This window comes from Drosophila hydei, unplaced genomic scaffold (assembly GCF_003285905.1).
Source record: "Drosophila hydei strain 15085-1641.00,03,60 unplaced genomic scaffold, DhydRS2 tig00000001-arrow-pilon, whole genome shotgun sequence".
Lineage (NCBI taxonomy): Eukaryota > Metazoa > Arthropoda > Insecta > Diptera > Drosophilidae > Drosophila > Drosophila hydei.
This window is the reverse complement of record NW_022045643.1, coordinates 14,675,517-14,699,489: the sequence shown is the minus strand read 5'-3', so window position 1 is coordinate 14,699,489 and position 23,973 is coordinate 14,675,517. Positions and strand designations below refer to the sequence as shown.

At 43.3% G+C, this 23,973-nt stretch overlaps 1 protein-coding gene and 1 long non-coding RNA gene across 5 annotated transcripts in view; one reads left to right on the top strand and one right to left on the bottom strand.

The window, feature by feature from the left end:
* Window positions 1-23,973, bottom strand: part of LOC111597625 (teneurin-m) — a 131,704-nt gene that overhangs the window by 55,131 nt on the left and 52,600 nt on the right. The gene's annotated exons all lie outside the window — the stretch shown is intronic.
* LOC111597629 lies at window positions 14,094-15,031 on the top strand. Its single transcript, XR_002751339.2, has 3 exons — window positions 14,094-14,225; window positions 14,284-14,565; window positions 14,625-15,031. It is a non-coding gene; the product is annotated as an uncharacterized LOC111597629 (long non-coding RNA).

Here is a 23,973-nt window from a genome sequence, read left to right as displayed (position 1 = left end):
TCTCCTGCACCAGCTAATGCGGCTGTTGTTTGTCAAACTTTTGCGCTAGCCCCTCCCCCCTCGGGCGTGGAGATTTATTTAGTCCGAGTGTATGGCCACAAAACTTGGATTTACTTCGACACAATTGTCAGCTTAGTCACGTTTCGTGTTTCTCTCCTGGCGCGCGTGTGTGTATATGTCTGGGATTTGCACAAGGCGCAAGGCACACATATACACACACACACACACACACGCATAGTGAGGGTAAGTACGTTAATACTAAACACAACATATAAAGGTAAAAAGCCAAAGGCACGCGATGCGCATATTTTAGGTAAAAGTTGGTTTTTTGTTTTCTGTTTGCCTTGCTAGGGTTTTGTATGCTAGTTAGTTTCTAACTGTTATGCAAGGACTAAAGCGTATTAGTCCTTTTTGCTGCCGGCGAGCAACAAACTTTGATTCAAGCCAGTTTACATGTTGATACGTTGATGCGGCCCTAAGCCAATGCCCTACAACCCTTAAAGACTAGTTCCAGCTCCAGTTGCTCACCTTTCCTGCCGAGCTGATTAAATTTCTTCGATGCATACTTTGTGGTGCAGTTAATCAAATTTAAGCAGCGACCCAGTTGGCGGCGCCCCTTTTAAGGAACGGAGGCCCAGCGACTCGGCCCGACTGGATCTATCCAGCAAATGCTGCGGCTTGCAAACCGACTTTGACAGATTTTGATAGTTTTTGCCGAGCGTCAAGCGCCGCGAGACGCGACGTCGCTTAATTGATTTTGCGGTATGCAAAGTTGAGCAGACGGCGGCATTGACACAGCGGCAACAACGGTACAAAAACCGCAGGCCAGCCGTTTGCAACGATTTAAGTTCGTCTCATTTTTTGCATGGTCGCTCCCAGCCGACTCACCTACTTAGGGGAAGTGCAGCGCAGCTGTAATCCAATTAGACTAGAGGCATCGTGTAGCTGTAGGTAGCATCGTGTGTGGAGTTATTTTAAGGCTTCAAGTAGCGGCCTAATTGAGAGTGACAAGTGGCACAAAGGGCTAGTGCTCCGCTTACTTGGCATGTAATAAATGTCACTATTTTGAACTATTTCCAAAAGGCAATTGTGTCAAGGAAAGAGAATAGGATGAGGGATGTCAGATGTCAGCTGCTTCACAGGCAGCAAAACTTTTTCGGGTGTCATAGGGATGGGAGCAGTGAAATCTAATTCCAAGCTAAATTTGACACATTTCCCGCACTGCGTGTGGCAAGTGGAAGTGCTAGAAGTCAGCGCGCAACTTTCAACTTACAACTTGCAACTTGCAACTAGGTCGGTCGGCAACGCCCACTGTCACTCATTTATCGTTGAATAACATAAATTAATGCGAACCACCATGAAAATGGCAGGCAGCTAACGTTCAGGAAATGCAGCAAAACTTTCGAGTAACGCCCAAATATGAAGGCCAGACATAACTGACTCTTGCCTACGGCTCATTAAATTTTCAAAGTGCCAAGTGGCAGCCAAGGGGCCAGCAAATCTCTGGCCCAATTCATTTCGCAAGACATACCGAAAATCATAGTGTTGCAACAGCTGTGAGCAGCCGTGTTGGGCGAGCTTTGGCTGGTGCTTAACCTGCTTTGACGACATTGTTGTCTGTAGTGTTGTTGCTGGGACGCAATGTTTCGAGGTGCTTGACATTTTGCTAGCGCCTAACGCTATGCAACACAATTGCCTAACGCTTCAGCCGCAAATGCCGCAAGTACCACAAGAGCCGAACCTCCAGCGTGGCTCCATTGTCTGTGCCTACAAAGCCTACAAACTTGCTGCGCTTGACAAGCAAATTAAGCGCACAAAAGCAGAAAATAAAGCAACTCAAATGCATGTGTGTGTGCCTGTGAGTGTGTGGGTGTGGGTGTGAAAGAAAGTGTAAAGCAAATCGTAAAAAATAGTCGTAGTTTCCTTCTAGCTGTGGGTGTTGCTAAAAGTACAGCAGTTAAGCACTTTTGTCTCAATGAGTGTCAACAAGCACCCCCAAGTCTCTGCCGACACACACACACACACTCAAGTCTAGTGTGACTGCTTGTGTGGAAAATAGAGAAAAATAATCGCACTATTAATGAGCCTTAGGCCAAGTGCAACAAGCTGACAGACAACATGACCTGACCCAACCTAACCCAGCTCCAGATTTAACGTGCGCCTCGGCTATTTAGTTCATGTTCATGTGCAATCACCCGAGGCATGTGTGAAGCCAAGTGTTGTTTGCTTTATTGCCACTATTGGCAATAAGAGGGCCTTAGAATGCTTAGAAGAATATACATATATTTTTAGTGGCATCAACTCTCCTATTACTGCTTGCCGCTATAAGGATTAGAGTGTGATATAAGACAGTAAGGTTTTTCTGTGATTTTACTATTTCATTTCAGTCACCACAAAAATGTATAAAATATTAATTTAAATATTTGTATTCATATTTCAACTTAGCCACATTGAGCTTAACCAATTATCATTATATATAATTAAACAGAATTCGATTTATGTAGCTCAAAGATAATTCAAAATTAAGATTATTATTTTCTTTCTAGCTAAAAGTAACGTCTGCTAAGCAATAGGATGAGCATCATAGCAAAGTCTTCTCGTCATTCTCTACTATTGCTTTAGTTCTTCAGCCAGAATTACTGCAAACTCAATCGATCTTTAAATTTTCTGAAGCATAAAGTTCGCATTTGCATGTATTTGTTAGTCGAACCTAATTGGATTTCATATTTGGCCACATTCCATTGTAGATTGCTATTGCCAAGCAGCGTGTTTGACAAAAGTTGCCATGCAAACGTCGTCAACAACAACAACAACAACAACGACGAGGACAAAAACGCAATTGAAACTCTGAAAATGAGCAGTCCTCCTAATGTTCCGCACTGAAGAGAAGAAACCAAAGGCAGCCACGTGAGTAAATATACATAATACAAGAATAACACAACAACGACAACGACAACAACGACAACAACGGCAACAAGAACAACTTTCTTTAAATAGGAATTTCGCTGATGTCCGCCGATGCCAATGCTGCGTATACATTTCGAGTTTCGAATTACGAGAGCACACGGGAACAGGGGGCAGGTGGTAACAACTTTAATTGGAAGGACATGAAAGAGAATTTCCGGCTGCTGCAAGTCGAGTACTGCTTTAAGCAATTCCATCAGGTCAGCTGTGACGGTTTCTTTGGCTTGGTTGGATTATATATCATTTGGTTGCACTAATGGTCGAGCCAAATGGCAAGTGGAACAATTGCTCTTACCACACAATCCACATGCCACATTCACATTCCCTCAATTTGTGTTAATATAATTTTAAAATTTCTCTGCTCATTTTTTGGCTGCTTCTCCTGCTGCTGCTTCTCCTGCTACTGCTGCTCCTGCTGCTTTTAGTGTACATTGGAGAGTCGTAAAAGTTGGATGCTCTGCTTTGGCTGGTGCTCTTAATTTTTATTTGCCATTTCGAGGGTTGCACGCTGACCCTGCCACAGCAGTCACTCCGCTGATTTGTGGAGTTTTATTCAGTTTTTTTTTTTGGGGCTCTCGAGTGTTCGCTTTTGAAGTTCACACACACACATACACAGGCAACACACACAAAATTGAAAAGTAGCGAAAGTTTTGAGGGTTAGTTGGTCCACTTGCACTTGGTGGAAAGGGGCCACTTGCAGTTTCTTTTTACGAATGTTGCTGCCATCACAATTTAAGCAACAACTAGAAGCAACTTTCCTTATGTACATACAACATTTTTTAAGCCTAGTTATTGCTGCAAAGTTTGTTTTCTGTAATTATGCTCCGCCGCATGCACAAAACTTTCCATCCATCCTCTCTAGGGTGCAAAGAAGCATGCAAATTATGATGACGATGCTGGAGAGAACTCAGAGCAGTCTACACGGCTGGCAGCAGCTTTGATCAATGATTTTCTTCTGCTGCTTCTGCAACACAATTTACTACATATTGAACATTCTAGCTTGACTTTTTTCCTTAAATTTATGTCTGTGTATTACAGAATTGCTTCATTTAATTAAAAAGTTTGTGTTTCTTTGATTTCTACTTGTATTCGCCGCTGGCTGCAAAGTTAATTTCCCAATTAAAGTCGGTTAATTGCAGTGCGCTAGGCAACCAGCTAAAGCTCCTCGCCGACTGTGCAGATATGGCCAACATGCATTTCAAATCTGTGTGCTTATGTGTGTGTGTTGTGCAATGTTTCAGGGCCTACGCACAGGCGCAGCAGCAACAATTAAAAATAATGGAAAAACATTGCGGCACCAACCACAACAACAACACAGCACAGCACAACACAACACAACAACAAAGCCGAGGCAACTAGCAACATTACAAGCAAGCGCTGGCATTATGTAAAGCAATTAAAATGTAACAGCAGCAGCAGCAACCGTAGCAGTAGCAGCAGCAGCAACAGCAAAAAAACCCATAGTATAACTTGAGCTTTACACACACACGCACACAGACATATATAACAAACAAACCGCTGACTTTTAATGGCATGCAAAATGTGTGCCAACCAGCTAGAATCAGCTGAGCCGAGTGGGACAGCGGCAAAGACAGAGTGGGGGAGCGAGGGAGAAGGAGAGCGAGAGCACTGCGCATTAAGCGAGGCCCGCCAAAAAGTATGCTACGAAAAAAAGGAGAAGCAGCTGCTGGCATGTTACTTGCAACTTGAAGCTAACCCATGATTAAATAAATTGTTGAGATATGTTCAACAAGCCAGCAGCGCCTGCTGCATACTCTGCTGCCGCACCTACATACCGTTGACCTGCTAAAAATCTATAAAATGCTGCACGGCTGGGGAGCTGGGGCTGCGCCTGCTGTTAGGCAACATATTGCAGTCAAGGCCTCGCTGCGTGCATTTTTTAAATGCTCTCCGCTTCCTTTTCGTGTTGCTGCTGCTGCTGCTTGTCGTTGCCGCATCGCGGCATGTGGCACAAACGGAAGCTTCTGTTTGGCTCACATAAATAATAACAATAGTGGGTTGTGGGGAATGGCAAATGTAGTATGTGCCAGGCATGGCCATGTTTGCAGTCTCTCTTTGTCTGTGCAACTGTATGTGTGTGTGTGTGTGTGTGCTTGTGGGGGCGTGGCTAGGCAGCAACACGTGTAACAATCTTGTTACAGCTCCCCAGCTTCCCCTTTCCTCTTGTTGTAGTCCCTTATTGAAACTATTTACGCTGGGCTTACCACTCTGTGTGGGTGTGCGTAGTTCGTATCTATTGTGTTAGCTATACACATGTAGCTACGCACCTTTGAATCTGTATAGCTGCCCGTTCCTGATCTTGCTTAAAAAATACTAAATCCGCTTTAGTTTTCATAGCTTGCAGGCCTTCAAGTGAAGGTAAACCTAACAACAAATTAGTTTAAAGTTGTTTTTCTCTTACAGCGGTTAATTAAATGAAACAATATTTGCTTACAGCTCGTCATAATAGTAAATACCAGCTGGGCAGAGCAGCTGGGTTGAGTGTTTTGCTATCTGTCAATAAACATTATTGTTGTCAAAGCTCTAAATATGCCAATTGCCTCATGTCTGCAACAATTAAAGCTGGAGTCTTTTGCTAATAAATCTTTAGATGCATTTCATTTAATTGGAACTGCACTTGGTCAATGTTCTGTCAACAGATTTATATATATTTTATTGCGTTTCTTAAGGGGCAACACAGGAGCTGGAAGTCTAGGACTAGTTTGGCTACTCTAACTAGCTGTTCCTCTGATATGCATTTGAGAAATATTTAAAGCTGGGCGGGTCGATACACATTGAAGAAGTAGCGTCCCGGAACGTGTTTTATGATTTGTGAGCTAGAAAACTTACGCAAACCTCGCATTGAGTCAGTATAATTAGGTTCATTCAGACGCATACCTGCAACAGAGAAGAGAGAAAGAGAGAGTGTAATTAGTGGCAGTTGCAGTTGCAGCATGGAGCGGACTTAATTCAACTGAAATCAAATTGCGCTTTTAAAATTTCATATTCGAGATTTTTACTTATTTAAATTTCATTATGCAATAAACTCATATGTTTCATTTTTATTTATTTCATTTTTTTGGTTTCAGCTTTTGCAATAATTTAATTTACTGCATTTTGCGGCTGACCACATCGCATTTTTGTTGTTGCATTGCAGTTGCTGCTGCAACTGTATTGTGTGTATTTGTTATTATTTTTTATTCTTATTTGTATTTGTATTTGTATTTATTTATTTGGCTTATTTATTTTCTGATACTACACATTATAATTATTTATTTTGCAACCGCGTTGGGGCTTTGTTTGTGTCACTCGCAGCAATTACCGCCTCCGATTTTCCTTTACAATTTTGCATATTCAGGTGCAATTTTTTTTAGCTTGAGTTCATTTAGTGTGAAATGTGAAATGTGAAATGCGTTTGCCATCGAGTGAAATAGCTGAAATTAATGCTGTCATAAGAGGAAACCCGATTGAATCTCATTTAAATTATTTAACTTTCGCCCATCTCCACGAAGAGGCGTGAACTCTCAATAAAAGCTGAAAAATTAATTTAAACGTCTTCTTAATGAATGTTTACAACGCTCATATTTTCTATATGGAATATAAATAAGCCTCATTCCACTGCCTATTGCCCATTTGCATCTGTTGTCATGCTAATCATGGAAAATGCAAATGGATATCAAACATCTTGCATCAGTGACAAAAAATTAGCCGCAGTAACCCGATACCGAGCTCCGATCCCCGATGCCCGATTCCCACCCCCCGATCTCTGATTTCAGATCTTCGATCTCTGACTTCAGCTGACTATGAAAGAGTTCCAGATGTGACAAGAGAATGCGATACGAGATTCAATTTTCGATGCGCCGTCTGTCATCTGCATATTAACGGCATAAAATATCAACTGCCATGTCGCATGACACTTTTTTGTCCACTAATACACACACACACACACGCACACACATACATAGGGCAGACTGCGTATGCTTTGCTTACTCTTATCTGAATGTCGCTTGTATGGAGCTGTGAAATGATTTGGAACTGATATGCAAATCTGCGTCGCCAGGCCGTGGTTAGTAATTGAGAGAAATTTTTGGGCTGCCAGCTGAAATCGGCTTTTGATTAATGGGCGACAATTTAAAATGCATTTCGTGTGTATTGCCGCAGCAGGCAGGGCTGCGCAATTGCATAAGCCAGGCAATGCCGCGTTGCCTAATGCCTACTCCTCAACTTTTCATTTGTGCGTAGGCTGCTCTAAGGCGCATCTTCTCTGGCTGTCAGCAGCAATGTAAGCAGTAACCAGATGCACCGTCTTCGACAAGCGCACAGTCAGTTGTTCGTGCCGCACACAGTAGCCACAAGCACATATCCAAAAATTCAACTTGCAACGGCAACTGGCAACTGGCAACTGGCAAGTGAAGAGCCAACGAGGATGCAGCTTGGGCAGCGAATGGACAAAAGTTAATGACTTCGGCACAAACAATGTGACGCGAATTTCCTTTTTTGTGTGCCTAAGCCATGGCAATAAAAGGCAGGCTGTGCGCGCCAGCCCAGAAGGGCGACAAGCGAAAAGGCAGATAGAGACACAGAGGCAGATTTTGAGAGAAAGAGAAAGAGAGAGAGGGAAGAGGGAGGAAGCAAGTCAATGCTTAACTGCGCAGGCGCAGCAACCCTGTCGTTGTTCGAGGCAGCAAATGCATTCGAACAATGAGCATCTGAGAAATTTGAATGAACGTGTTCCTGGCTCGGGCTGCCTGTGTGTGGGTTCGACGCGGGCTTCATTTGAATGCGCAACATCTTGTTGTGGCATGTAACGACCGGTGCCGGTCAGATCCGCCTTCATGCAGAGTCCGTTGCTTGTGCGAGCATCAGCTACTCCTACGGCTTCATTTGCCATTATCTTCCAGTTGGTTAGTTAGAGCGCCTTAATTTATCGCTGCAAATACTTCGCTCGCAACGTCTGTGATATAAGCTGACTGCGCTCACAGTACACCTACTCCTATATATGCATGTGGCTACCTCCGACAATGCCACGAGGCAAGTCAATTGTCCATTTCATTTCTTGTTGTTCAACAGTTTCCGTATCGCTCTCATAAATTTCTGCTATTGTTGTTCTGCGTCTTTCAGAGTGCATGCAAATATGAGACAGGCTCCTTCTCGAGCTCAACTCTTTGGCTCTTGGCTCCCTGCATGGCTGGGGCTGCCCGGCTACTTATTTGCTTATTGAGTTTATTATTATTGTCGTTATCTGAGCTGCCGCTATTGTTGTTGTTGTTGTTGTTGCTGCTGTTGCTGTCGTTGATTGTGGTCATTGCTGCTGGTTATCGTTATGTTTATTATTCCACTCTTACAACCTCCAGCTCCACATGCGCCTGATGCACCTCATTTTGTGCTAATATTAAATTATCTCATTGTAGCTCGTGTTAGCTGCTATCATTGTGTTTAATGAGCAGCTTAAATAAGCTATGGTAGACTATAAAAATTGTATGCCACAGTCTAAAACAAACCCCTTTAAACTTCCCTTCAGAGATATGATAAAATTATTTGATAGCTGAGCCGGGTAAAGGTCTAAGGAGTAGATGGCAGTCCTTATAGTTTTTTGACTTGAGCTACCATGCCCCACTTTTGCTTCCTTCCTGTTGAATTGCTTGTATTCGGAGTCCATGTTTTCTTATCGATTCGAAGGCTCATTTATAGTGCGCAGCTTGACAAATACAAATGCTTCGAGTGGCATGCGCTCCTGTTTGGATTCGGACTCTGCTGAGCAGTTCATCAAGCGGGCTGGCCTTCATCAGTGGCAGCAAACACGCCCATACTGATTGTGGATGTTCATTGTTGCCAGCTTTTTAGCATTTACCATTTACCATTTACCATTTACGACGTTCGAGCTCTTCCACTTCCGGGCAATGCACTTAAGCGTTTCCATGCGTAGGTAGCTGAGGATTTGTGCTATACAGTTAGACCCGGCTCGAGCTCATAATCTTACCACTCAAATCGGTAAGCAGCTTGGCTATGCCAGCTGGAGCGGCTTCCCTTCCTTAGAGCTGCACTTAATTTACCCTTAATTAATTGACCTGCAGTCCAGTTAAGTCCACACTCCACTCTCACCAAGCCCCCATTCCCGGACGCCGCTTGTTGCTCTACTTAGTTGCGGCGTTTGCCATTTTTGCAAATGTTTTGTGTGCATGCAAATGGTTCGTTCAGTCGTTCATTCGCTCATTCAACCAGTTAGTCATGCAGGCAGTCAGCCAGCCAGCCAGCCAGCCAGCCAGCCAGCCAGCCAGCCAGCCAGCCAGTCCGTGGTCAATTCCATTCATTTCCATGGCTTGTTCAAGTGGCGCTGCGGCCACTCGAGTGGCCTGCCCACTTGAGAGAACCAAGCCCCTTACTGACATGGCCCGACCTGAATTGCCCCAAAGCTCATTTAATTTAAATTTGAATTTGAATTTTATATTCATTTATTCGTGTACGACTAGTCTGTGCCCAGTGACCGAATACCCTGTAAGAACAAACAGCAAGACTCATCGACTCACCATCCAAGCTCAATTCGATCAGCAGTTTTCTGGGATGATGTGTAGGGCAGCTGACATTCGCATTGCTTTGTGACTCTTGAAATTCAATTAAAAGTTAATAAGCTACTGGCTCTGCAGCAAACTGTCCTACAGCAGCTCCGATTAGTGTTTAACTGTTTTGATTTGTTGTTTATCGGTTCTATTTGCCACACAATTAATTATTTGACTGCATTCGCACGAAATTTAAAAGCCTGCGGTCAGTTCGAGTCATGTTTAATTAACAGACGAGCCAAGTCGGTGTGTGTGAAATTGGGTCATACACTGCCCAGCTCGAGTGCTCTAGATGCTGCCATATTATGGCAACTAATTAAGGCAAGTCTATGCTAAAAACTAGCTGCTACGTACACACACGCAGGCACACACAGCTCGAAGAGTCTGCTTTGTTTTATAGTGCAGAGTGTCGGATGTCTCACAGCAGTTAAACTCATTCGCAGAACACTTAATGCGCACTAATGAAATGTCAGCTTAAGTCATAACTCAACTGCAGCAGCCACAGCCATTGCCAGAGCCACAGCCACAGCTACATCCACAAACAACAAAAGCTAAGTCCGAGCATCAACAAATGAGATTGGTAGTCAAGTCCAAGTTCCAGTCGAAGCTCAAGCTCAAACCCAAGCAGCAGGAACTGAACAACTACTTATGACAAAAATCTATGACAAAGCCAAGGGCGAAACTTTTGTGGGGCTTTTCGCTTGGCTTTTAAATATGACTTGCATTTATGAGATTTATGTGTGTGCATGTGTGTGCATGTGTGTGTGCTGCTAAACAAAATGGCGGCTATTGTAATTGATAAGTTTCGCTGTGTGTGAGTGTGTGCTTCCTTTATTGTCCTGCCAATGTCCGCCATTTTGCTTACACGCTAAAAGAGATTGATGATGCCTTGAAAGACTCGCCACTCAGACTTGGCCTTAAGAATCCAAACTTGCGTAATTGTAGCGGCAAAATTAAATGATGAAAAGTTTTTTTTGGCATCAACATCCACTCAAACCACCCAACCAGTCATTGCCATAACCATTGCCCGGAGAACGTCGTCCATTTGATTGATGAAATGATAAATATCTGGCTCTGTCTTTTGCCATCGCCCACAAAAATTGTAACAAGCTGTGAGCTGAGGGTTGTGGGTATTATTACTGCGTTATTATTAAAGCGTTTTTAATGCTAAATGTCAAATGCAGGACAGATAAGCAGCCCCAGCTGTCAATGCAGCGACTGAACAAACAGCAGACCGAAAGACCGAATGGACTAGCGGATATTCGTTGAGCACGAAAGACGCTCAAGTGGCTGCCAAAAGGAGAGTCGATCCAGTGGCATCATTACTAAATGAGCATGTTATGGGCTTCAATAGATAGCTGGCTGTCTGTCTGACTGTCTGTCTGTCTGGCTGACTAGTAGTAGATGCCTCTTCGGACTCCGCTGTCTGCTGCCGACTGAGCTGCAAATCCCACTTAAAATCCGCTTCGTTTACGAAAATGTAATGATGATTAATTACAGACGCAGAGTGTGGCAGTAGCGGCATGCTGGTTGAGGTTTTTCGGGCTGTCTTTTTTTCCATCTTCCGGGAAAGTGCTAAGTACGCAGCGCAGCGCTATATTTTGGGCTGGGAGGCCTTTCACTCCCGCTGGCCTGCCACGGGTCATTAACGGAAGGGGCCAGAGCAGCTCGAAGCTTCTCTAATAGTTCTACTTCTGACCCACAGCCAAAGAAGCCGCCTCCTCCAAAAGGAAAAACAAAAGTAATTAATATGCCAAAGTTTGCTTCGCTGTTGTTGTCAGCTAAGCCGAAGATATCTCCCGGATGGGTTCATTAAAGCCAAGGTTAAACCAATGTGAAGCGATGTGAAGTTCGCCTTCGAAATTCGAATTTCATAAATATCACAAATATGCAAAGCTTTGGCTGCAAATATTCAAATCAAATTGTTGTTCTGTTCGGCTTGCGGCACATTTGGTTTGGGTCGTATGGTCATCAGCGGCTTGTTATCTGGGCCCATCAGATGCTGGTTGGAAACTAACTAGCTAGCCGTCTCTCTGTCTCTCTCTCTCTCTCTCTCTGGGACCACATTACGGGTCAATTATAAACTATTTGCATGCTAATTGCGCTGCAACTCGCCAATTTATTGAATTTATTATGATAAAAGCTGAACAAAATGGATAAATCAGACACGCGATGCTTCGCTACAGGCAACTCGACACTTGCCACTCGCCGCTCACAACTCGGAATGGCAATGCATTTAAAAACACATTTACACGGCGTCACCAACGCCCCCAACTATGCGTGTCCCATGTCTCGGGCTAGGTAGACTACAGCTAAGCCCAACAAAACGCTAATTTGTTTTTAATATGCGGCGTAGACTGGCTGTGGATATGGCAAGAGCAGGCGCTGCCTTGAAGCTTGATTATCTGCTGAGAAATTCAAAAGCCGAAAAGTGTTTCGTCGTTAACACCCCGAGCGAATTACCGACTGAATCAGTCTCGAATTTCGGATGCTTCAGCCCCTTCGACCAGTTCATCTGGGCCAAATCCTAGACGCACTGTGGCTTAACAATGTTATTAAAATTAATATAAATGACTTCAGAGCCGCATGGACATTAGCACCGACGCAGCTCTGGTGCCTGGTTATGTATGTGTTCGTGTGTATTCACAGTACAAACACACACACACAGACACACATGTCTGGGCTTGGTCGATAGGCTCTTAACCTGGCGGCGGCTTTGGCAGTTATTGTTTTTGTAATTAGCGCTTTGGACTATGGTAGAAAACAAAAACAAAAAAACTGAATGGCGGCCGTTCAATGGTTTCTTTTTCTTTCGGTTTCTGCGTTCTCTTTCTGATTTTTTTCCAGTTTATTCATTTTGGACAATTTTTACGCTTCTTCAGTTGCGTCTCCGCTGGAAGTTTGTAACGCCTGTCCATATAATTAATTGTGTTCTTTATGCTCCATGCTGAGTCTCGCAGGGCACTGCATATTTAAATTTGGGAAAATAAGAAACTTCAATTTTTGTATACCCTAAATTCATAATCTGCAATTTTTGTATAGCCTTCCCACAGCTAGGCATATGTAAACGTATTTATATTAGAGGGACTCTCCTGCAATGGTGTGTACAGAATGTTCTACAAGTTATAAGAAGGATAAGCTATTTGAAGCCAATCTGGACTTACTTCTTGAGAATACACATATTGACTTTTGGCTTGTTACAAAGAGTTAACTGTTCAAGCTATAAGAGCTTTAAGCATTTCAGAACAAACTTTATGTGGGTCTTAGCCAAATGAAATGTATTTTGAGGAACTGTAGTATAGAGTATAAAGTTGGAGTATTCCCGCACCTCTCTCCACACCTACCCGTTGGAGCTGGTTTTGGCCGTAATTTTGGCTTTTTGTTCTCTAATGAAAGTTGATTGCTGTGAAGCGTGGAGAAGTCGCTGGTAACGAGTTATATTAATTAATGCATATGAAGCTCTTCTGCGCGGTGTACATGGCATAGCATGAGCTAAGCTGATTATAGAGCTTTTGTCTCTTTGAGCTCAGCTGAAACGATTGCAGACCGTGTTAATTTCATCAATTCAGCAAGCCCTTCACAGGTGTACGCCTATCAGCAAAATTAATGAGCCGTTTTGTGAATTAATAAAAAGTTCTATTCTCAAATTATTATCATTATCTATTTGGCAATCAATGAACTTCGTAAGCGACTTTCAGTTCCACGCAATTTGCTGGCAATAGTTGTCTCAATGAAAGTTTTCATGCAATTGATTTACCTTTCCATTCACTTTAATTGGCTTAGAGTCGCACGAGCCAAATGAAAATGGGGTGGATTCCCAATCTCCAAGGACTCACATGGAAGCAAAGAGACTACCACAGTTTGTTGTGAATAATACTCGCTGGAAATTGACGACGAAAAGCATTCAAAATGCAGGCACTCGGCTATTAATAGAAATAAATTGAACATGGCCAAAATGTGTATGGCATATTTGCCAACTTACATATTCATGTGCGATCTAATAATGCCAACAAAGCTGGCTGAACGACCGACAGACAGACAGGCCGACAGACAGACAGAGAGTCGCTATACATGCAAGATGTATGAAAGGAACTTCTTATGCAAAGCCACTTAACAAATGGCAATTTATTTGCACATAATTTGTGAGCGCCACAGGATATTTGCTGAGGCACGAATCCTGGCTGTGCAGACGGTGACAGCGCCAACTTACTAAAATTACAAATTAATTTTGCGAAAATTTGCGCAAAAACTGAGGATGGACGCAGAAAATCTGTTACGTCGAACATGCTATTGAAGACAGCAGCATCCAGGCACATCCAGCACGCTCCCTTGCCTACACATACATTGTGTATATGTATATAGTATATACAGAGATACACAGAGATTGGCGAGTAAATGAAATGTATTGAATTGACATAAAAGTCGCTCAAGTTAATTCCCTGGCAATGAAATTGGTGGGCTTGCCGCCCGCCCCGTGCCTCCATCCCGACATCCCACAGCAAGATGTTGAGATGCTCACATGATTACAGGGTTGTTTGGAAAAGAAAATCCGAGCATAAAGGAAAATCTATACAACATTTCGGACAATGTCAATTTGTTAGCATTTATTGAATTGTGAATTATTAAAGCGCACAAATTGAAAACGCAACTGTATGAGAGCCGGGACAGAAGTTGCAGAGTCCCCGTACCTACATATGTGGCTATGTATGTATATAAATATATACACATGTTCATATATATGTGTATGTTCTTGTATCTGTAGCTTACAGAAATACCATATTGTATACAGAGCACAAAGCGCACAAAGGCAGAGTCGATTTAGCAAAATAAGAAAAGAAGCCAACGAAATCGAAGGTGAATCTCATCTGGAAACGCTTCAAGCGAGACCCATAATCTTGGGTAACATAAGTCCGAAGAATACATATGTAGAATATTTATTTTAAAACTTATATGTACAAGGATACTCGTCCATGCGAGTTCCTAATGAGTTGAGACCCGAAAGCGGGGATTTTGAAGCTAGTATAAAGTAATCATATAGATTTATGTATGTATTAAATATTTATTTCAATGTATTACTACTATTTGTGTTCTCTATCAAAGCAGGCCTATGCGCGAATATACTCTGTTCCGGATAAGTCGAGCTGGCTTGGGGCACCTTCATAAAAGTCCAATCAGACCACAACCAGAAACACCACAAACTTCACTTATGGGAGGGTTTCTGGTCGTGGGCATTGAGTGCCAAAATAAATGCCAATGAAAGCGGGAAATAAATGCAAACACACGCACACACTCCCTCGGCCTCACACACACGCTCGCACAGAGCCATTCACATACACAATATTCGAATAGATTGAAAGGAAATACTACAAAATGTATTAGTTGAGAGGGAGAAGGAGAATGCGGTTTGTGGCTTGAGTTCTTGTTATCCTTGCTAGTTGCGTATGAATTCAACAAATTTAATAAGCAAATAGAGCGAAAAGTGCAGAGACTGCGAAATAAGCCGTCATTGAAACGCAATTGCTGAATTTTTTGTTTATTCTGTTTATTTGTTGTTGCGAGGCATGGCAAATCGATAGCACGCGTCAATTGCTGCTCAAGTGGTCCTGGTTCTGCGCCCTGGGTCCTGTATCCTGTGTCCTGGCATTTATATATACGACTATGTTGGACCGAGCCAACCCTCGCTGACATTAACAGCTCTCGGTTTATGTGCAATTTTTCAAATATTTGTCTTGGCTTTCTTCGTACGCTTCACTTTGCAAACCAAAGCAAATGCCAACTAATGCGAAGAAGTGTGCTCAAGGACCAGCTTCACATTTGTCACGCGCCCAACCACGACGAGACGCAGCCACAACCAACCCACAATCAGCTGGAATAGTTCCATTATCAAATCGTTGACATTTATGCCAGAGGCTTGCAAAATTGGCAGCACTTGATTATTATGAAACAAGCGACGTGCCTCGTAGTTTGGTCCAAGCTGAAGCATCGGCATCAGCAGCAGCCTCAGCCTCCGCCTCAGTCTCAGCTTCAGCTCTGAATCTGCTCATCTCTCGTACGTGCTAAATTATCACTTGAAGACGGCTCCTTTCATGCTGTGCAATGGCCCGCGGCTTTGCTTAGTTTATAAGTTCGTTAGTTAGTTGTTGTCTGTCTGTGTGTGTGTGTGTGGCCAGTGAAGTTGAAGCGCCCGATAGCCACAATGTCTAATTAAGAAAGCAGCTTAAAACAATTGAAGCTATTTGCTTTGAGCCATGGCCTTGTTATATTCGTAGCCAACAGCCAATAGCGAACGGCCAGGCGCAACCTAGGCGTTTTGTGTGCGCCCGGTCAAGCGGGCACTTGGGCGCTTTTGGAGATAAGCCCCCACAGGGGCAGCCTCGGAGTATCACCCCCACTGGGGCAGGGCAATTAGCTCGGCGGTACAAATTGGAATGCGATTAGTCAAGCATAGGCCAGCCACACTTATGGTTTACCATTTCGAGCTGAAGGACTGCAGCCTCTGCGCTGTCTTCATCAACATGCTTTATCAACAGTCGCTTTTTTGAAAGGACGCCAAATGTGTCGAGGAAATGCGACAAAGGCGATTTTTCAGGCAATCATGTTTATGGTGCCAAAGGCAATAAAATAAGCAAGCGCATAAAATGTTTGCCGCATTCTAGGCGCAGGCGCTTCTCCCTTTCAAATGGCATGTGCGAGCTCGCTGCCAAAAGCTGAGTCGCCAAGCCAAAACAACGAAGAATTACATAAATTATCGCAAAAGTGTCAGGTCGAAGCAGTTTTTCCCCCAGTTATCCCCAGTTTTCCTTCCACTGCATTTGTCGAGCATGTAATAGCAGACCATAATAATCACACTGCGAAACAGGAAAGCCATGCACTCGATATGGAGGATGAGTTATGTAAATGAACACAGATTTTCCGTAGAGCTAAGAGCCACGACTGACTGACTGACTGACCGTCCGACTGAGTGACTGACTTGCAGGGTTCGCTGACCTCTCCAGTGGGTTTAAAGATTTTTGTCTGCTAGTGGAATATTTTGCCAACTGCAGTTGAGCTTCAAGAGTTCTTTCAGTCGTATTTACAAAGGAATGACAAAGGAAAACGATATGGCCGAGCTTTTTTCTAGCAATCATTTTTCTATCTACTGCGACTGTCCTTGCCATTGTGACAAGTGAAGTGGGCAGCATTTGCTCCTTTGCGAGCTGGCATTAAAAAATGAAAAGCTGCAGTCGTCATTTTCTTGCCAATCGTTTCTTACAGTTCGAATGTCGGAATGGAGGGCAGAATAGTGGACAGTGCACGGTGGACAGAGGACAGGGGACAGGGGACAGGGATGCGCTGCCAGAAAACGCTGTCCAAATATTTTTCTTACATTTCCGTAATGGGCGCTGGAACTGTGCGCCGCGAGATGCAACTAGATGAGAGCATTTTGAACAATCGACCATTTCCATTTTTAATCAACGACGGCGAATCGATATCGTTTCGATTGCTCTATAAATACTTGTCATGGCAAATTTATGACTTCAGAGCAACGGAAAAAATAAACCTCTTAATGTATACATATTATTTCAAATTTAACGCCGATCAATTCTATTGTGCTGAAACGGGGCCAGCAGCATCTTGCCCGGCTTTTTGTCAGGCTTGTATCTGGTCGGGGCATCCATCAATTTTTATGACGCCCCAGCGAGTGTGGTTCTAAAAAATAAAACTGAATCGCTGCAGCATGCCAAATGCCAAAGCACACAGCTCTCCATAGCTGCCAAAAAGTACAATATGTATTTGGATTGCAGTTGCAAAGCAAACAATAACCAGCCATAAAGCTGGCCCCGTGGCTCTGTGGCCAGACGAGATCCTGGATAGATTGCGGCGCCCAGTTAGCACCAATTTGATGGCTTTTGCATTGTTATTGCTGCTCCAGTTAATTTGTATTGTGCATAGAGTTCGCAAATCGCCAGATATTGTTTTTCGGCCGTCAATCACGCTGAGGACTCACCATTCAATTTGAATGTGGGCGAGCCAACCGGCCAACCGACACACGCACAGGCAGTGCACCTGCTTGTCAGACGGCCCCACACAGCTGCACAGTAATTGCAAGCACTTAACGCCCCCTAAATGCCACGCCCACACTCAACACACATTTGCTTGTAATGAAATTATTTAACTTGTACGCATCCGCGTCTTCAGCTTGGCTCAGACACTGGAAGCGCAGCTGCCATGGAAGCCAAACTCAATTAAAACGTCAGCGCCGCTGTTGCTGCTGATGTTGCCTGTTAGTTATTTGCAACAGCAACAGCAACAACAGTAGCAAGCAACAGCAGCCACATCTACAACTTGCCGCACATGCCAACTGATAATTAACTTGAAAATCAACTTTTAGCAGTTAGCTCGCTCAATTCGGTAGCCGCACCCACTGAAAAGGCTTTAACACAATTTCCAACCCGCGAAACCTGAGATGTGTTTCAGAAAATAAACCTATGAGCACTAAGTGATGTTAAAGTCTTCCTACAGCTATTGATGTTGCCTTAATTTTTAGCTGAATTCCGTTTATTAGTTTTGGGAACGCATCAAACTTGAGACATTTTTGTGTAGTAAATGGAAACATATATTGAATATACCTAAATTAAATCTGCTCATCATAAAATTTGAGGCTTTTCTTAGATATATATATATTCTTGATCAGACTCAACAGCAGAGTCGATCTAGCCCTGTGCATCTCCGAGACTTGGAGACTGAGAAACTTGACACTTGAAACTTTTACACATTTTTTGACTAAATGAACAAAGTTCTTTATCTACACATACATTCAAATACAAGAATACTGTTTTGATAGGCCGAACTTCAGGGTGTATCCTAGTCGAGCATTCCCGACTGGAGATTTTTTAACATTTTTTTAAACTATGTTTTCGAATAATTTTTTCGCATTGTTTTGAACTCATTTATTATGTATTTCAAAGAAGATTGAGTATTAATGTGACCTTAATAAATATTTTTAATAAATGTTAAATTGATGCTGTGTGACATAAGGTTTCGCTGGAAGTTAACCTACGTATTTAACATTATTATTTACCACTATAACTTTTTTCTGCTTCTTCCATGTGTCCCTTATATGTAAATTATGTCTTTGTTTTTATGGCTTTTACTTTTCCTTTTTTTGTTTGCTGAAGAGCAAATAGCGTGAAGACAAAAACTAATGAAGCGTCAATTTTATTTAATGCTGCTGCTGCTGCTGCTGCCGCCGCGAGTCTGTGCGTCTTTTTCTCACCGATTTCAATTTGCGTAGCTGGCGCTGTTACCTGTCTCTTGCTCTTGGCACGCCCAGTTCTTGGGTTGGTTCCACAACGCTTCAGTTGGCAACGCAGCGGCATTTGATATAACCCGTTTTTGGTTTTGTTTATTACGGTCATTCATTGGGCCAGGCAATTAATTGTCATTTGTCAGCTTTTGGAGTTGTTGGACTTATCGATTTTGTGTTTGCGTGAGAAATGCGTAAATCAAAATCATTCTCAATGCAGTTTTTTCGCATCAGAGCTGTCCAAGCTCGGCCCATTGATACTTTAATAATGCCTCCATTTGCGTAATTGAAAATTGCATTTGAAGAGCGTAAAAGGGGTCAACAGAAAGTTTGCAGCATACTTTTTAGAAGCGTTCGCTGAGCCAGCAAAAGTTAAATGCACGCATCGCAGAGCACAAACGGTCAAAGAACGACAGAGATAAAGAGCACAAATAGAAAGAGCCAGCAGCAAATAGCGCAAAAGGGCCACAAGGACGTCGCTGACGTTGGCGTCATTTTCAAAAATTTATATCAAAAATAACTGGCAGCAAATGAAATGAAAATCGAAGTAATGTAAAATTTAGCACACGCACACAGACACTCATGCAGACAAAGTTTTTGAGAAGGGGATGAAGAGAGGGGGATAGGGAGATTGCGGGAAGGGGTGGGGGGATTGAGATGGGGAGGCTGCACACAGCTGCAAAAATTCGTTTGGTTCGTTATTGTTGCCGCACTGCAACAGCTGCTGGCAACGGCATCCAAAAATGTTGCATAAAACTTGGCGTTCCATAAGCATGAGCCCCCCTCACAAACACACAAACACACAGAGACTCAGTGATACGCGTGTGTGTCTGTGTATGTGTGTGTGTGTGTAAGTACCGTGCCAAATGGGCTGCCTGCATTTTGTGTTCGCCTTTTCGTTGGCATAAAATTTTGCAAATAATTAGAAAATTGTGGCAGTTTCTTCGCTCAAGTGCTAGAGACGTCCTCCTCAACAGATGTTGCAGCAGCAGCAGTAGCAGCAACTGCTTCTGCATCATTGTTGTTGCTGCTGCTGCTGCACAAATCTATGTCAGCTGCTGTGAGCGAGATGGCTCTGAGGAGCGAGTCAGCCATATAGACAGCAGCAGCCAGGCTGCCACATCAATTAGTGCCGCAGAAAGCCACACTGGGGAGAGCTCCCAGTGCCCGCTTCTGCCTCTCGGTCTGCGACTACCAAAATTTTCCATTGCCAACTCGTCCCATCTCGGCTCTTTGCATGTCATTTCAAGTGTAAACTGTGCGAGGTGTCGTCATCGTCGTCGTCATCGTTGGCTCCCTTTGTGCCGCCTCTTGACTTGCAACGCTTGTAATTGCTTGAGGTTTAATTAAAAAATATTTGTCTGTCTATTTAGCTCCATGACGACGAGCAAAACATGTCTGCCTCAATATGTGTGCATCTAATCATGCAAAACTGCAAAATTTCAGGCAAGTTTCGCTCTTTTAATAGTCCGCACTCAATTCGAAGTTAAGTTTCGGAACACATTCGGATGTCACTGTAAATGCTAATCAATTAATTAAGACCGAACAAGAACGACAGAAACTTTCTGTACAGTGAAACAACTTGCACACAACAATTAGACTGCTTGAATTTCAAAACAAAATAGCACAAAAAATGTCGAGCGGGAGAGACAGAGAGACAGAAAAGAGAAGTTAAAAAATAAGTTTATCTATTGCCCAGTTGGGACTCTCAGAGAAAAATGTGGTGCAAATTTATGCACCAAAACTTTAAATTGATTTCGGCGTTTTTTTAAGGGAGATACAGAGCTACGTATAGATTTGGCGAGCAGGCGAGCAGTTTTTGTTTTTAGTCCAATGTGACTTTCGATAGAGATGCCCAAAAAGGGATTTGGCTGAACTGGACTCGACCCGACTGAAGCGCTGGGACAGACAGTGGCATCCAAATGATAACGTAACTTTTTGTGCGATATGCAAATGAAGGCAAAACTTTGATATCGGCAGGCGAAGTCACAGCTGAAAGCCATAGCCATAGCCATAGCCAAAGTCAAAGCTGAACAGTAAGCCAAAGCCAAAGCCAAAGCCAACGCCAACGCCGAGCCAAATTCCGCAATTGCAATTTAAAAAGTGCAGCAGGCATCCCATGATTAATGTTTGGTTTCGCTCTCCCCACCTAGGGAGGTTCAGTAACTTTTCTATAGTCCCTCACCCACCTAATGACCAACTAATCGTGGAAAGTTTTGGCTGAATTTTAAGCTTCTGCTGTGTGGAAAGTACGTGAAAATTGAAAAACTTGCATTCCCACTAAGCATCTCTGCACACATGTGCGGGCGTACGTGTAACTTTTTAATGCCCTTAATTTGCTGGCTGGCTTAAAAAGTTGCGCTACGTGGACTCGAAGTCAATTTCCATGCCCTGTCCGTGGCCCAAATCGACGGCAACTGTAAAAACAATCCGCACAAACGCCGAAAACTGTCCCCCAACGACACAAACAAAACATAAACAATGCAAGCTGTAAAAACAATGTGTTTGAACACTCCAATTGACGATCGATCCCAAAGGGATCCCAACTTTCAAGCCCAACTGCTGCCATATACATTTAATGCCACTCAAATACACGACCCTCTGGATGATCCCACATTCCCAAAAACTCCCCACACTCTCTATACACATAAGCCTTATGTTGAGTGCGAAAGCTAATGACATGTTGCTCTGTTCTGCTCGGCTCGGCTCTGCTCTGTTGTGCTGTGTGTGTTGTTTTGACAATTGGTTTTTGGGTTGCTTTGTTGCGCGTAATTGTTGTCTTTCGTGTTGCTGATGCTGCAGCGGCAACTGCATTAGGTGTCATTAATGCTTATAAATAAATACAACATTCAACGACACAAAAAGTTGGATAAAATTCAAGAATTCAGGCTAGAAATGTCGTCGAAAACGTGGGAATTACGCGAGTGAGATTAAAAGCAGATTATGCTGCCAGCTAGAAAATAGTGCAATGAAGAAGATGAGCGTGTATTTTAGCCGGGAGTGCACGACTAGGCGGTACCATTACCCCAGCACAGAGCGGCTGCTGCATTCATGCTGTGCTTCTTCATAAACAAATGAACAACCCCAACTATGGGTTCTTCGGACACACGGACAGGCAGACAGGCAGGATATGGCACATCGATTCAAGACGTTATTCCGATCAAAAATACATATATTTGATAGGGCTCGTCGTGTCTCCTTCTCGCTTTCCAGAACTATCAAATGCTAAATTATAATTTTCAATATATTCAGGGTTTAATTAACGCTAGCTCCTTTGACGATTGAAGTTGCAGCTGTTTGGGTTAAAATTACATTTATATTTTACATTTCTATATTTTGGTCATTGTTTCTTAAGTTGTTGATGGCTGGGAACTTTGGAGCCAGGTCTGCTTAGTTGGTTTAGCCCATTCCTCTAAAGACCCACCCACATGAAAGTCATTTGAAAGTCAGCATGCGCCTGCGAGCAGTAGTTAGAAACCCTTTGGTGGTGCCACCCCAGAAGCGGAGCCAATTACACAACTGACAACACTACTAATATGTGGCACGACAGTTACGGGTTACAGTTGTACGGTTGTTGTCACTACTAATTATATTAAATGCACACACGCAACAATTTGTTAACAACACACATAGTGGAGTTTCGTTATTATTGGGAATCGCTGGATAACGCCCCCATTTACGGGGCTCAAACGAGACGCATGAAAAATGCATGACCGGAAACTGAAAACTCAAACACCCACACACGTGTCTCTTCAAAGTGGGCAATCGACCCGCAGGCATTGGCCGCGGCCATCGGTTCCCATCCATTCGGACAGCCTGACCGAGTTTGAGTTTGAGTTTGAGTTTGATTTCGAGTCGGATTGCAGGCGCGACTTTATAGTATAATCTATGCCCGGTTCCTGCTTGAACTAGGCTCAATGATGTGTGCAGCCGACGACAACATGCGAGGTATTCAATTACCGCCAATTCAGTCAGCCAGCCCCACACGTAGCCTGTCACTTCCTATCTCCGTGTGTGTGTTGTCTGTTTATTATCTTTTGGCTAGTAACTTATATTTGTGGCTGCCATAACTACGACTAATTACGACGACCATTTCACCCCAGCGGAATCCATTCACTACTCAACCGCCGGTTTGCTTAGGCATGAATAATTTCATCAGACCCGACGACGTGTAGCGGCGATAGCCATCGCCTGGAATATCATATTACGGCTTTATTAATATGCCATTATGGCGGCCAGCAGCAACATCAACTCTCTGCAGCAGTTCACATGTGCACTTCTAATTGTGCTGACAGGCGAAGAGTCGCGGCATTTAACGCCCGGCTCAGCAACGGCATTGATTCTCAACCTCATGTTGAAAGTAGCTCATTGTTGCCTCTCTCCCGTGGCCTCCTGCCTACGCTTGTTTGTGTGTTTGTCTTTTGTTGTGCTCTTTGCTCAGTTGCTGGTTGCAAACAAATGCGGAAAAAAATCAAAAACAATAACAGAATAGAAAAGAAAAAGTGCCGCAGGACACGAGTGGGACTGTGTGGATCCAATAGTCCGCTAGATTTACCATTCTTGCAAATACAATACGAAGGCACATTTCATTCAAAGTCAGGCACATAGCAAATACTGTATAGTCCTGTAACAGGTATATTTTCGACTCTTTAAGAGCAGTGAGAACTCTGGATCTAATGTTAATATTTTCTGATCTCGTCAAGCTGTCGCAAGTCTTAAAGTAATCTTGAACGAGCAGAGTACTCAAGTGTGTAGCATGCTAATATTATTGAGATATGTAAATATTGTGGACTGATTGGAGCAGAAAATTGCCGTCTGCTGCGATAACAGCAAGTCATGTCGCTCATTAATTTGGGTCCTCGTCTTTTGTGTTTTCTTTGTTTGTTACGCCTCTGTTCTCCGCCCATGGATCACTTGATAGTTGCATGTGATAAAATTAGAGCAGTTCCATAAAACGTGGCTATATTTAAACCACAACAAAAACACAGGCGACAATTGGGCTATGTGTGGAGACTCTCGGTGCCTCCTCCACATGTTCCGCACCTCGCTCGGTAGGTGGGCTCCCGGTATTTGTAGTCGTAGTTGTGTTTTTATTCGTATTTGTATTTGAATAGCATGCTTCGCTGAGCTTCACTTAACTCTTGACCTCACGCAATAAGCCCAACA